Consider the following 14,203-nt stretch of genomic DNA (forward strand, 5'->3'; position numbering starts at 1 on the left):
TTCAGGCGGGCAATTGCTATTCGAACTTCTTCATCATCGGTAATGGAACGTCTGCTCCATCGTCATCGATTGGGGAATCGGGTTCTCCTTCTCCTGGTGTTGTGCGTTCACTGCCATTCAGCAGGCTGGAGAAGTGTTCCCTCCATAATTTAAGTATGCTCTGGGCATCAGTGACTAGATCACCTTTGGGGGTTCTACAGGAATACGCTCCGGTCTTGAAACCTTCCGTAAGCCGCCGCATTTTTTCGTAGAATTTTCGAGCATTACCCCTGTTTCGGCCAGCTTATCAAGCTCTTCGTACTCACGCATTTCAGCCTCTTTCTTCTTCTGTCTGCAGATGCGTCTCGCTTCCCTCTTCAACTCTCAGGGCATCTATCCCATCCCGCACGTGTAGTGGTCGATCGTAACGTTGCGAGGTAGGCAGCCTGTTTTCTCTCCGCTGCGACACGGCACTCCTCGTCGTACCAGCTGTTCTTTTGCACTTTCCGAAAACCAATGGTTTCGGTTGCAGCTGTACGTAAGGAGTTTGAAATGCCGTCCCACAGTCCCTTATACCGAGTTGTTGACGAGTGCTCTCAGAGAGCAGGAGTGCAAGCCGAGTAGAGAATCGTTCGGCTGTCTTTTGTGATTGCAGCTTCTCGACGTCGAACCTTCCTTGTGTTTGGTGGCGCGCGTTTTTTGCTGCACAGAGGCGGGTGCGAATCTTAGCTGCAACAAGATAGTGGTACGAGTCGATGTTAGGACCTCGGAGCGCACGCACATCTAAAACACTGGAGACGTGTCTTCCGTCTATCACAACATGATCGATCTGGTTGGTAGGTTTTCTATCCGGAGACAGCCAGGTAGCTTGATGAATCTTCTTATGCTGGAATCTAGTACTACAGATAACCATATTTCGGGCCCCGGCGAAGTCAATCAGCCTCAACCCATTTGGGGATGTTTCGTCGTGGAGGCTGAATTTACCGACCGTAGTGCCAAATATACCTTCTTTGCCCACCCTGGCGTTAAAGTCGCCAAGCACGATTTTGACATCGTGGCGGGGGCAGCTCTCATAAGCGCGCTCCAAGCGCTCATAGAAGGCATCTTTGGTCACATCGTCCTTCTCTTCCGTCGGGGCGTGGGCGCAAATCAGCGATATGTTGAAGAACCTCGCTTTGATGCGGATTGTGGCTAGACGTTCATTCACCGCAGTGAATGATAGTACTCGGCGACGGAGTCTCTCTCCCACCACGAATCCTACACCAAACTTGCGCTCCTTTATATGGCCACTGTAGTAAATGTCACAAGGACCTACTCGTCTCTGTCCTTGTCCCGTCCATCGCATTTCTTGGACGGCGGTGATGTCAGCCTTTGTCTTTACGAGGACATCAACCAGCTGGGCAGCAGCACCTTCCCAATTAAGGGACCGGACATTCCAGGTGCATGCCCTCAATTCGTAGTCCTTATTTCGTTTGCCATGGTCGTCATCAAAAGGGGGGTCTCTCATCCGAGGCTGGTTGTAGCTCTTCACTGGGGGTGTTTTTTACGTGGCGGGTCCCAAACCCAGCGCACAACCCTCCGAGGCTGGTTAAGCTCTTCACTGGGGGTGTTTTTTTACGTGGCAGGGGATGTTTCGCCTTCTCACTTTAGCTCGCCTTCAAACGGATGTTCTTAGGCTACCCAGAGTATGCATATGTGTAATTGTTCCATGGAAGCCCGAGTCAGTGCTATAATTGAAATATTCCTCGCACAATTATTATTATTTTCGCGCCATTCACGCGCCTTATTCTTTCAGCAGTGAAACTGATGCATAACATTGATACACTTTCGCGCTGTGGGCGTGAATAGACCTGCCCGCATTTTATATACATATGAGTGCATATGAACATGCATTCACTTAGTTTTCTTGTTTATGAGTTGTGGCTTTTTTGAAAATGTTTCTAATCTCGGGGCTTTATGTGATATCCAATACTTAAAAATATTTTTGGCGGCCCAAAGCGAAGGATAACGATAAAGTTTTTAGTGTTTTCAAAGAGCATAACCAGAGTGTACAAAATATTTTCTAGCCCCTATTTGTAGAGTACACCAATTTATATAATTTCGCTACAATTTTATACCGCTATTTTCGATTAACAAAAACACCAGTTACGCTGATACTACGACAGCGGTTGTCTATATTGTAAATTGCCTTGTTCTGAAATTTGATTTTTTAGAGTTTTCTCGGTTGTTTTAACTCCATTTAAGGACATTGCTTTATGAATATATATGTGGCGAAGGAAAGGCAAGCTAACTTAAAATAAAAGAAGAAAAGCACACAACGCATGCCTCCAAAGTAAACAGGACTTTTTGAATCCAGCGCCCCCTGGTGGCACCACCTATATGTCGACTGGTGCGTTAGAATCTGCTGTCTTCGACAGTGAGAATTTCGTCACATTTCATTGATTGGAAGTGAAGTTATTGCGTTTTAAGTGTCAGTATGTTTGTGTTATCGGTGCGAAAATGAGCTTCGAAAATAGAGCCAACATTGCATCGAAACTCTGAGTGAATTCATCAAAAATCAGCAGAAATCACAATTGAAATACATGGAAACATCGATTTATAGCATTTTGACCGAAAATTTAGACTTACGAAATGTGTGTGCACGGTTTGTTCCGCACAAATTGACTGACGGCTAAAAATTGCTCAGAATCCGACATTCGAGGGACATCATAAAAGAGCTCAAAAAGAAAAAAAGCTTCCTTTAAAATATTGTGACTTGTGACGAAACATGATGTTTTCAATATGATCTCGAAACGAAACGCCAGAGTGCTGAATGGATCGCACCGGACGTTCCGAAACCCAAAAAATCGCACACGGAGAAGTCAAAAGGGAAGACAATGCTAATTTGTTTTTATGATTCCAAGGGTATTGTCCACAAAGAACTTGTTCCACCTAGCCAAAACGTTAATGCGGTATTCTACCTTGGAGTATTGAAGCGTTTGGTGCGCCGCATTAGACGTATTCGGCGCGAATATCGCTAAGATGAAAGTTGGCATTTGTTGCACGATAATGCGACGTGTCATCGGTCGACGCTTGTGACCGAGTATTTGACAAAAATCACGTTTTAACCATTAACCGCTCCCCGTATTCACCTGATGTGGCACCGTGCGACTTTTTTATTTTCGGAAAAATGCATTTGCCCATGAAAGGAAAGCGTTATGCAGACGTAGAGGCCATTCAAAAGGCTTGCACCGGCCATACCGGCCAATGAGCTAAAACACTCGTTCGACATGCTTTTGCACCGTACAAAAAGCTGTATTGAAGCAGAAGGAGACTATTTTGAATAAAATAAATTGATTTTGCCGAAAAACCATTTGTCCTGATTTTTTTTTAAGTCCGGTTTACTTTGAAACGCATGTTTATACCATAGTGGTTTGGTGTGCACAATGCTTTCGGATATGGCATTATTTCAATAACACATGGCAATTTCATGAAAATATGTCAACTGAGAAAGTTTTCCATGCAATCACTTGATCCAGCTTCTTGAAATTGAAGGACTAGCTTGTGTATATACAGACAGACGGCCATTGCTAAATTGACTTTGGCGTTATGCTGATCATTTTAATATACTATATATAACGAAAAAGAGGTTAATCGTAACATACTTTCAGGTATTGACAAAACTTTATATAAAATAAAAAATATTGCAAAATCGGTATACATAAATGGAAGTCGTGCTATTTACAATACTTACAAGTCAAGAACGGCTGCCCTGATTTCGCTTAAAATTGGTGGTGATGTAGCTAAGAACCAGGGGACGGACATAAGTTACTTTTTACTTTTTTTATAGTTAGTAAATACAAAAATTTTATTTCGAATCATGAGCATTTGAAAAAAATTCATGTTTGTAAGAATAATATGAATGTTTCATTACTTCAAAAACAAAAAGACATACCTGTAGCTACTGCAAAAGTACGGCATTTTTCGTATACATAGATTTTACTGATTGTTGCTACTGTACAAGGCGGCGTTTTAGGACGCAGCATGTGGAACCGGCAATACATCTTTAATATTGCAATAGAAATGGCACTCGCAGTCGCATTGCAAAGGCCTTGCGCCTACTTTGCTAGGTTATGGGCGAACGACGCATAAGCATTCTTAACAAATCAACAAAGCAACATTTAACATAAAAAATAGCAGAATAGCTACAGTGTTGATAAAAAGTTCAATTATAATTTGAGATGAGTGCATAATAGCTCACAAATATTTTCGAAGCTCAGAACAATGTAAAATGTATACGGCAACTTCGATGGTATTGTCTTGCCGCTGTCTGCGATTGAATAGCTCGGCCATTCTACTGATTTCGCGATTTTCTTAATGTTGAAATCAACTAATCGGTTGGAAAATTTTTTTTTGAAAAAATGGGTGTGGCCTCGCCCTCTAATAAGTTTAATGTGTATTTACCCTAAACACCTTAACTTGCAACAACAAAATTTTCTGGAAACAAATCTTACAAAAACTTCTACCGACAGTGTGAAAATGGATGAAATCGGAGGATAACTCCTCTTATTTCCCATATAACGTTACTGTTAAGAACTACTAAAAGCGTAATAAATCAATAACTAAATACGCAAGAATCATTAAATTTTACTACCGAGATGAAATGAGAGAGCTTTATGGGAGCCGGTGTGAAAATTGGACAATGGGCGAGGCGCCACCCACTTTTTGGTGAAGTCCCATACCTCGATACCCGGCTGACCGATGTTGTCAAAATTTAGTACTTGGCTTTCCTCTTACATTCTTAAGCCGGATTGTAAAAATGGACGAAATTGTACAACAATCACATCTACTTCCAATATAGCACAATATTAAATTCCGCTTGATTCGTTCTGTTTCCAGTACACAAATGTAGAATAACTTTACACAAAGAATGCCTTTAGTATATGCCACCTTATGATCAGATCAATTTTCCAAATCCAACAAAAACTGTTCAAGCATCTAGGTACCGAATATTTGGACCCCGGTACTTATGACTGACTTTTGATTGACAGTGTCGGTCAATGTGTGATAAATATAATTGAAATTAAAGGATAATCCTTCCCTTACATTGCTATGTCTGTGTGCCAAAAATGGGTTGAATTGAACCAATACTTCCCTTAACACCCATACTGCTAACATTAATATTTTCGAAGTTCCATCTGCTTTTTACCGCATATATCGGCCAATAAGCCAATATTCTTAATGAAAATGAGAGAGCGTGTTTTACTCATAACACTGTGTCTCTGTGCACTTACATAAGTAATATCCGAATTTTTGAGTTATTTAGTATGTGGTGTTGGGCAAAATAGATAAAATCGGTTCGACACTACACAAACTCATACAAGTATATATAGTTATAATGATTTTCGTTTTTTAACAAACATTTTGTGTTCGTCAGTATATGAGTTATACGGGTCAAAAGTAATCCTCCTATCAGAAGATGCTATTAATTTTGCAATTGATCTCTAATGTCAGTTCTGTTTTGATATTCGTATAGTAAACACATGGGAAATACACGTAAATAAACAATGGTACGCCACACTGCTCCAGAACGCGGGTTATTGGTGACTATTTATTTGACCAATAATCGGTCGGTGACTTTGGCACAACGTGAATTTCGTCGCAGATTTCCTGGCCGTCCGACGCCTACTGGTGAAACACTGCGACGCTTAGCCGCTCGCCTCGAAGAGACTGGCATAACACGATAGGCGTGGCAGACGTGGCAGACCCCGGAGTAGCCGTTCTGCAGAGAATATTGCTGCTGTTGCCGAGGATGTCATGGAAGCGCCGTCGATATCGACCAGACGACGTGCCACGCAAATGGGTATCAGTCGACGGTGTTTACAGTGAATTTTGATACAAGATTTGAAGGTGTTTCCGTACAAAGTCCACACGTGCATCAGCTGTTAGGTGCTGACCGCTAATCGCGTCTAACATACGCTCAAGCCATCCTTAATCACCACCAAGAGGAAGATAGATTTCATCAAATCGATTGACGCGGATACTTGACGTGATCAATAATGTTGTGTAAAAGTTCACTCAATTGCATGTTCTATGCTTAAATTATTTAAATATTCAAATCATTACTGTAGCGTACATATCATTTAAAATTTCAGCTCGTTTGGTTTGTACGAAGTGGTATAATGAAATTACACAGAAATTAGTGTAACGTATACGCCATGGAGCACAGACGCTGTACTGATAATGGCAGCACTAACGTTTTTATATCTGATGCACGTACGGCAGTTGCATAGCAATGCCTTCTCTGAATTGGGTACAAGACCAGACGCTTTCCAATGATTAATGCTAATTTCGCCATTTAATTAAGGCATGTTGCAGCTAATTTCTGAGATTCTCGTTAAGCAGATGTAACAAATTTTAGTTGTAATAAAATCAGTGTAGCCTTTGAAGTTTTTGAACTAAAGTTGCAAAAACTTTAGAATATAGACAAATAAAGAAACATAAGTTTAATAATTTGTAAAAGCTTTTAAATATTTGAATTAATTTGGCAAACATTAAATTGCCCCAATTAACGCATATAACATACCACAATTATTTCATAAGTCATAATTTTGTACACACTCTCCCATACATACTTTCTTTTTTTTTTGTAAGGGGTCATTAAAAATTAGTAAAATGAAGAAAGTTCGAAGATGAAAGTATATTTTTTTTATTATTATTTTTTGTAAATTTTGTAAAATAGCCTTTACAATATATTTAATTTTCTCTACTTCAGAAAAATAATTTTTCAGTACGAGCTTCCCGGTAAACAATTACGTCGAATTTATTTTGTTAACTTAAATTATCTGGGCAGTTACGATATAAGTTTTTTTTTTAAAACATCTTATTTATATATTGTTGTTATTCAGTGCGGATTGTAGTTCGTTAGTTAAATCAATTTTTCGGACTGGAGCTATGTTTAACCGTAACGATAACTGATCTGCGTCTGAAATCCAATAGATTTGCAGGAATTGTGGACTTTGGCCTGATGATGGTAGAAGGCTACCTAACAGGTGAGACACTTATCACTCTATTTTAAAAGTAGGCATAAAATGACCTTCCCTTATTTCTGTCGCACCAAACGACTTCATTTGAAAAAGGTACCTACGTATGCTGTTTAAAAAATGAACAGAATGTGACTATTTGTCAATAAATTTTTAATTTACTGTGGCAGCTCCTGAATATTGGGAAGATTGACTTTTTTAGAACAGCACATACCACTTGGTTCATCGGCCCATTTTTGGTAGAACAATTTGGACGAAAGGCTGTTGAGCATTAGGGTGGGTCGATTCCGGACTTTTTTCGATTCGGGAAGTTGCCTTAGTACTTCCTGATTCCAATGCAACTTTTTGTTTTGAGATCGGATTGCATCTTCAACCCCAACTCCGGCCTTGAAATTTCGGAAATTCGCCTAAAATCGTGAAATTGTCTACCTGAAATACGCATCTCATGGCGAAATGTATAAAACAAAAGTTATTTGTCACGTCATTTGCTACCGAAATGGAATGTGATCATGGCCGTAGGACGAACCGTTCCCCAGATACGAGCGAAAATGCGGCGCATCACAGCATTACTGCGTTGTAGCTAAAGTTGTAAAAATTATTACCTCGATAACAATACACATACACAGTAATTGTTGCTTTGGCCTTTGCTATTTGATTTTTTTAACATATTAAAAGGAATGATTGCAATTACCTATTAACTATATATCTAATATCTCTATCACCTTTACTCGAACTCAGTGCATACCAGTTTTACATATATAATATAAACATTTCCTCAGTATTTTCTTTTATCTTTGAAATATTTGCTGTCCTTCTGTCAGTACACTTGGATGTGTAGCAATTTTCCCCACACCATACATATTGTTGTATAAATTACGCCCTTAGTTCGAAATGAGAACATTGCTTACTTTGGACACATGCTTTTTTTGTTGCCGGGTTATTAAATTAAAACGAAAATACTGAATTTAGCCGCGCTGCACGCTGAAATTCCTAAACAGTCTAAGAATCTTTGCAGTAGTAACGTTATACGTATTAAAAATTTCTTCGAATTTAATCATATAATACCAAAGTATATTAGTATACTATTTGCATACTATTAGTTTTGTTCACCGAAAGCTTGTTTTTAGCATCGAAAACTAATCGAGATAACTATAGAACTATATAATATTTCACATGATAGGGTTGTAAACGAATTAGTCTTCATATCTTATTTATAGAATTTGAAAAGGCCTTTGTGCACATGATTCGTGAAATCGATAACGATAAGCTTATTTCAGTACCAAGCCAAAAGCGCCCAAGCCTCTTACAATATATTCGATACTGGTTAGAAAAGTTTTGTTGCTTTTCGATACTGTCAGGAGATCGTAGTATATACAATTCCTTGTTCAGATAAATACAATGTTTGAAGTCGGAAAGTGAAAGTACGAAAATAATGAATGGGATAAGCTGAAATTGCAGATAAAACAAACAATGCGAGAAACGACCGTATAAATAAACTTATGTATATTCTATAACTATTCTATATTACTATTTCATTGTATACTTCTGACTGAAGACAAACCTGTACATGATGTATATTGAAAAGGATCTGTTATATATAGGGTGCAAAAGGGAAACCTTTTATGTGAGGGCATCACATAAAGCTTATACCTTCCTATATAGCTAAAATAACATTCTTTTATTAGTGGCTTATCAATAATATTGGTAATGTTATTGTATGGACCAAAGTTTAATCGCCTTATACTATAATACTTGAAAATGCCTCAAACGCTTCATCATATAAAGGACATAAACTGCATTCCTTTTATAATGTTAAGATAAAGAAATCCATGTGTTGCAAACTGGAGTGCACAACTTATCGCTAACTAGAACATTTTCGATAATATACGTTTTGATATACGAGTTTTTGGTAACGGTAACTTGGAATTGCTATTGTATGAAACATTTTCGCGTGATTAATTCTGACAAACTTTCGACGTAAATTAACTCGACATCAGTACATTGATGAACTTAATTCAATTAGGCGATGAAGTTCCATCAAGGAACGGACTTTATCGATGGTGTGGTGAGTCCAATTAAGGTCATAGATCACTCTAAGGCGAATTGAGTACAGCTCGTCCAAAATTAGTTTTTATTTAGAAACTATTGATGTTATGCGCAAATTGATATGCTACATATAAGCATTAGTGAGACCAGCACACATTCAGTATTGCATGGACATTTTCTGTAAAAAAATAGCTCAAAACAAGATACTCACGTTTTATTTTTTTTTGGAAGAACAAGACACGTCTCAATCATACCACTAAGGAAATGGAGAATATTCTTAGTAGTACGCAACCATTCGCTGGCCATTTATCTTTAAAGAAATCAGAAAAACCAACCCCTGACTACGGATCACTCTTCACCACGACATTGTGAGCTTTTACACAACGACTGAAATAACTGCACTCAAAACATCGAATGATGATTTAACCGCCGCATAGTCCTGACTTCGCACCGAATTACTTATTTTTTTACAAAACGTAATTATCTGTATGTGTAAAAAATGTGTGAACTACATATAATAGCATGTTACGTATACGCCTCAGCATTACCAACAAAAAACTTTTAAATTTATGGTCGTTGGAGAGTAATGCCAACATTGCTCCGCCCTTGATTAATATTTTAGCGCATGAAAGCAATGTACTTTGATTTAAAGTTAAACCCACCCACGATTTCCGTTGTCCAATTGTTGGGAAATTTCTGTTAAGCGAAAGGAGGAAAATCTAAAGCGGAAAAGTTTTATTTACAAAATTTATATATTTTCTTGCAGGATGGAGTCATGTGAAGAAGTTCACACAAGGGAGGAAAGTTGTCTGAAGCTCACGACTTCCGGTCTTTACCAAGTATCTTCTAGGTAGCTAAAGAACATCCGCTTAAAGCGAGCTAAAGTAAGAAGGTGAAACATCCCCTTTACAGGGTTATGCGCCAGGTCTAAGACCCGCCACGTAAAAAACACCCCCAATGAAAAGGAACAGAAATCCTCTGAAGAGAAAGCCCCTTTTTTATGATGATCGTGGCAAACGAATTAAGGATAACGATTTAAGAGCATGGATCTAGAATGTCCAGTATCTTAATTGGGAAGCCCAGCTAGTTAATGTCCTCTTCAGAGTGAAGGCTGACATCTCCACCGTCCAAAAAATGCAATGGACGGGACAAAGACTGAGGCGAGAAAGTCCTTGTGGCATTCACTGCAGTGGCCATATAAAGGAGCGCAAGTTTGGTGTCGGATTCGTGATGGGAGAGAGACTCCATCGCTGAGTACTATCATTGATATCCTCAAATGGGTTGAGGCTGATCTATTTCGCCGAGACCCGAAATAGGGCAAATACCTGGCTGCCTCCGGATCGAAAAGCCAACCACTATAAAAATCATCCGTCGTGATGGTCATAAGAACCTTCGTCAATTCAGCTTTTTATGCTCAATTGAGTCAAAACGGTGTCCTCGGAGTGGTAATGTGAATTTGCTGAATATCCAGAAGTTACACGAAGGTAAATCAGGCGAATGCGGTAGTTTCGGCACGATATTAGTTAAAAAGATGTCGAAATGATCACGAATAACGAAAGCAGTATGAGAAGGTGCATTATCACATTTTTTTATTCAATAAATTCGGACATAGAAAAAATCGAAAAATTTACTTTTAGAGCCTCACAAAACGACGCGTATCTCAAATATTAATGAATATTTAGAAAAAAAAAACGATTCGAAGAACAAGCGAAGTATAAATTAAAAACTCACCCGCGCCAATAGCCATGAGATAAGTCTCCTTAATATCGCATATAAAGCTCTATCGAGCGCATTGTGTGAAAGGTTAAAGCGATTCGTAAACAAACTGATTGTACATTATCACTATGGCTTTAGTTTTTGAAAATCAACCAACCAAATATTCACCAAAAGCCATAACTTGGAAAAGAGCCATGAAAAGAGAATCGACACACACCACCTCTTTGTCGATTTCAACCTGCTTTCGACAGCACGAAAAAGAGCTGCCTTTATGCCGCGATGTCTAAATTTGGTGTCCCCGCAAAACTTACACGGCTGTATAAACTGACGTTGAGCAATCCCAAAAGCTCCGTCGGGATCGGATAGGACATCTCCTAGCCGTTCGATACCAAACGAGGTTTCAGACAAGGCGACTCCCGTCCTTGTGGGTGGCATGAATTTTCGATATAAGGATGAGCTGTATGATAACATAGTTCAGCGAATTACAAGAAAACGGCTGGGCTGGCTAGGTCATATCGTAGGTATGGACGAAAACACTTCAGCTCTGAAAGTATTTGATGTAATAGCATCCGGGGGAAGCAGAGGAAGAGAAATGCCTCGACTCCGTTGAAAAGAGCAGGCGAAGGAGGACCTAGCTTCGCTTGGCATTTCCAATTAGCCCCACAATGCGAAAAGAAGTAACAACTGTTAACTCGGCTATAATCACGTAAGCGGTGTCTAATATTCATTGAATGTGTAAAGGAATATTTGCTGGTAATTCAGTGCGGGTATTATGTTTTAGATTGTATAAGAATTATCTATTTAAATTGTTTCTTGCGATAAATTATTTTACCAAGACTTCTTCTTGTGGAACATTTATACTAAACCTGTAGAAAGAAGAGGAGATAATAATAGTTACATAAATTGAAAATCTTTTAAGCTGAGCAAAAGAAATATCAGCCGTACAATAAATACTCATTTCTAAACTCATCTCTAAGCTTACCTACTTAGAGAAATATGTTTTCATACAATGTCTCAGAGATGATATCATGTTCCAAAAAATTTAAATTTAAGTGATTAGATTACATTTAATCTGTTGACTAACCCGTACAGTCCTCACTGCCGTTGGAAATATATAATTTGGCTGTCAAATATTCACATTGCTTAAGATTTTTAAACGTAAATATTATAATATCTTATGTGGTTATAAAATTTGTCATGTTTTAAAAATTTCCATTTAATGGAAATAATGGATGTATTTTTTGATTAAGAAAGTCGCATTTCAGAATTCTTTTGCATTGCTTTTATTTTATTTGTGTGGATCGTTAATGCAAATTTGAATCGATCTAGAAAAGCAAAGCTAATAAATCACTTAAATATTTTTATATAAGGCTTTTTTTCTCTTTACTCAATACTTTATAAAAAGTGTTACACTGATCGCATTTAGTTCAAATATGCGCCGTTTTGTTCAATAATTTGTTTCCATCTAGATGGCAACTTCATAACACCCCTATCGTAGAAGTCCCCCTCCTTATCTGCGAAGAAATCGGACAGCCACTTTTACAAGCTTCTTTTGAGTTCAACTTTACACCAACAGGGGCGTTCGCCATAGACAGGAACATGTGATAATCACTTGGCGCTATGTCTGGGTTATATGGTGGGTGCGACAAAACTTCCCATCCGAGCTCCCGTAGCTTCTGACGAGTCATCAACGAAGTGTGTCCTCTGGCGTTGTCCTGGTGGAACACTACACCCTTCCTTTTGGCCAATTCTGGACGCTTCTGGTCGATCGCCTGCCTCAAGCGGTCCAGTTGCTTGCAGTAGATGGTAGAATTAAGCATCTAGCCATATGGGAGCAGCTGAAAGTGGATGATTCCCTTCCAATCCCATCAAACACAAAGCAAAACCTTCCTGGCCATCAATCCCGGCTTTTCCACTGCTTAGGACGAATCACTGGCCTTCGACCACGACCGTTTATGCTTGATTTTATCGTATGTGATCCATTTTTCGTCGCCAGTCACCATCCGTTTCAAAAATGGGTCGAGTTCGTTCCATTTCAGCAGCATATCACAGGCGTTGATTTGGTCCAGAACGTTTTTTTGCGTCATGTCATGCGGCACCCAAAAATTAAGCTTTTTTGTGTATCCAGCCTTCTGCAGAAATTTCATGGAACATTTCTCTAGCGGATTTGCCTCTAACGAAGGCAAAACTTTAAAATAGTGCGAATTTCGGCGTTTTACGCGTCTATAACTGTTGAACGCAATATCCAAACCAATCATGCATAGCGTCGTTTTGTAGGTTATGTCAATACCTTTCAAAGCTGTGTAGTATTGCCAGACACGAGCTCTGTAGCGCTTTATACATAGAAATTCAAAAGACAAAAAGGTGGAAAGGAGATATTTGAAAACCTAATATTTTGAAAAACTGTAATATAATATTCATTTATTTCTCATCAGTTAATTATGCATCCTCATATATTTGCTTGTATGTCGCAAGTATTCGTACATATGTAAAAAATGTGCGGGTTTCTATGGTATACTTACACTCGGTAATTCTTACTCTAAGTATCTTATCTTATAACTACAACTATTGTAGCTTAGGTAGGCCAAATTAATGTTGTGGCTCTTTACACTCTTTCAAACTTTATAATTAAATTGTACGCTTACTTAGCCACTAACACATACTTTAAAACTAAAACTATTTCGCACAAAATGTATGGGATGAAAATACAATGTTGTTTTAGCTATTTAAGTATATCTGCATAAGGTTTGTTGCTGTTGTAAGATATATTATTGGATAAAAAGTACTCCTTTTCACGAACATAATATTTAACAGCTGCCAGAGCTTTTCCTTCATTCATACCGCGAATATTACGAACATTAAACAAGTAATGGACTTAAGTTCGGGTGCAACCGAACATATTATATTTTCTTCTTGATTTGTGTACAGGAAAGTGAAAGAATCAAATAATAAAATGGGACGAAGGCTTAAGCAGCCAGTTTCCCTTTGTTTTCTAATCTGCCTGTAAATGTATTTGCAAGATATATTTTAAATAAATAAATAAATAAAATTGTTCTATATTGGAAGTAGGGGTGATTGTTTTCCGATTGTGTTCATTTACGTTGTACTGGGACATAGGAATGTAGAAGAACGTTGCGTATCAGCTTTGGTTGAAATCGCTCAATCGCACCTAAAAGTGATCGGTGGCCCCTCGTCTTTCACTTTTTACCCTGGCTCCTATTAAGACTTCTCGTACCATCTTGGGTATAAAATTTCATTTCTCCGTCGTATTTATATTATAATTATATTATTATTATTTATGATATTATTTATTTTATAAGTTTCATTTAGATATCTGAACGTTTTCTCAAGCTTGCAGTTTTGGATTTCAACTCGTCAGATATTATACCGGATGCTATAATATAAATACAAGGTGGCGCAAAAAAAAACCTTAGTATGTT

This window comes from Bactrocera tryoni, chromosome 5 (assembly GCF_016617805.1).
Source record: "Bactrocera tryoni isolate S06 chromosome 5, CSIRO_BtryS06_freeze2, whole genome shotgun sequence".
NCBI classification, from domain to species: Eukaryota; Metazoa; Arthropoda; class Insecta; order Diptera; family Tephritidae; genus Bactrocera; species Bactrocera tryoni.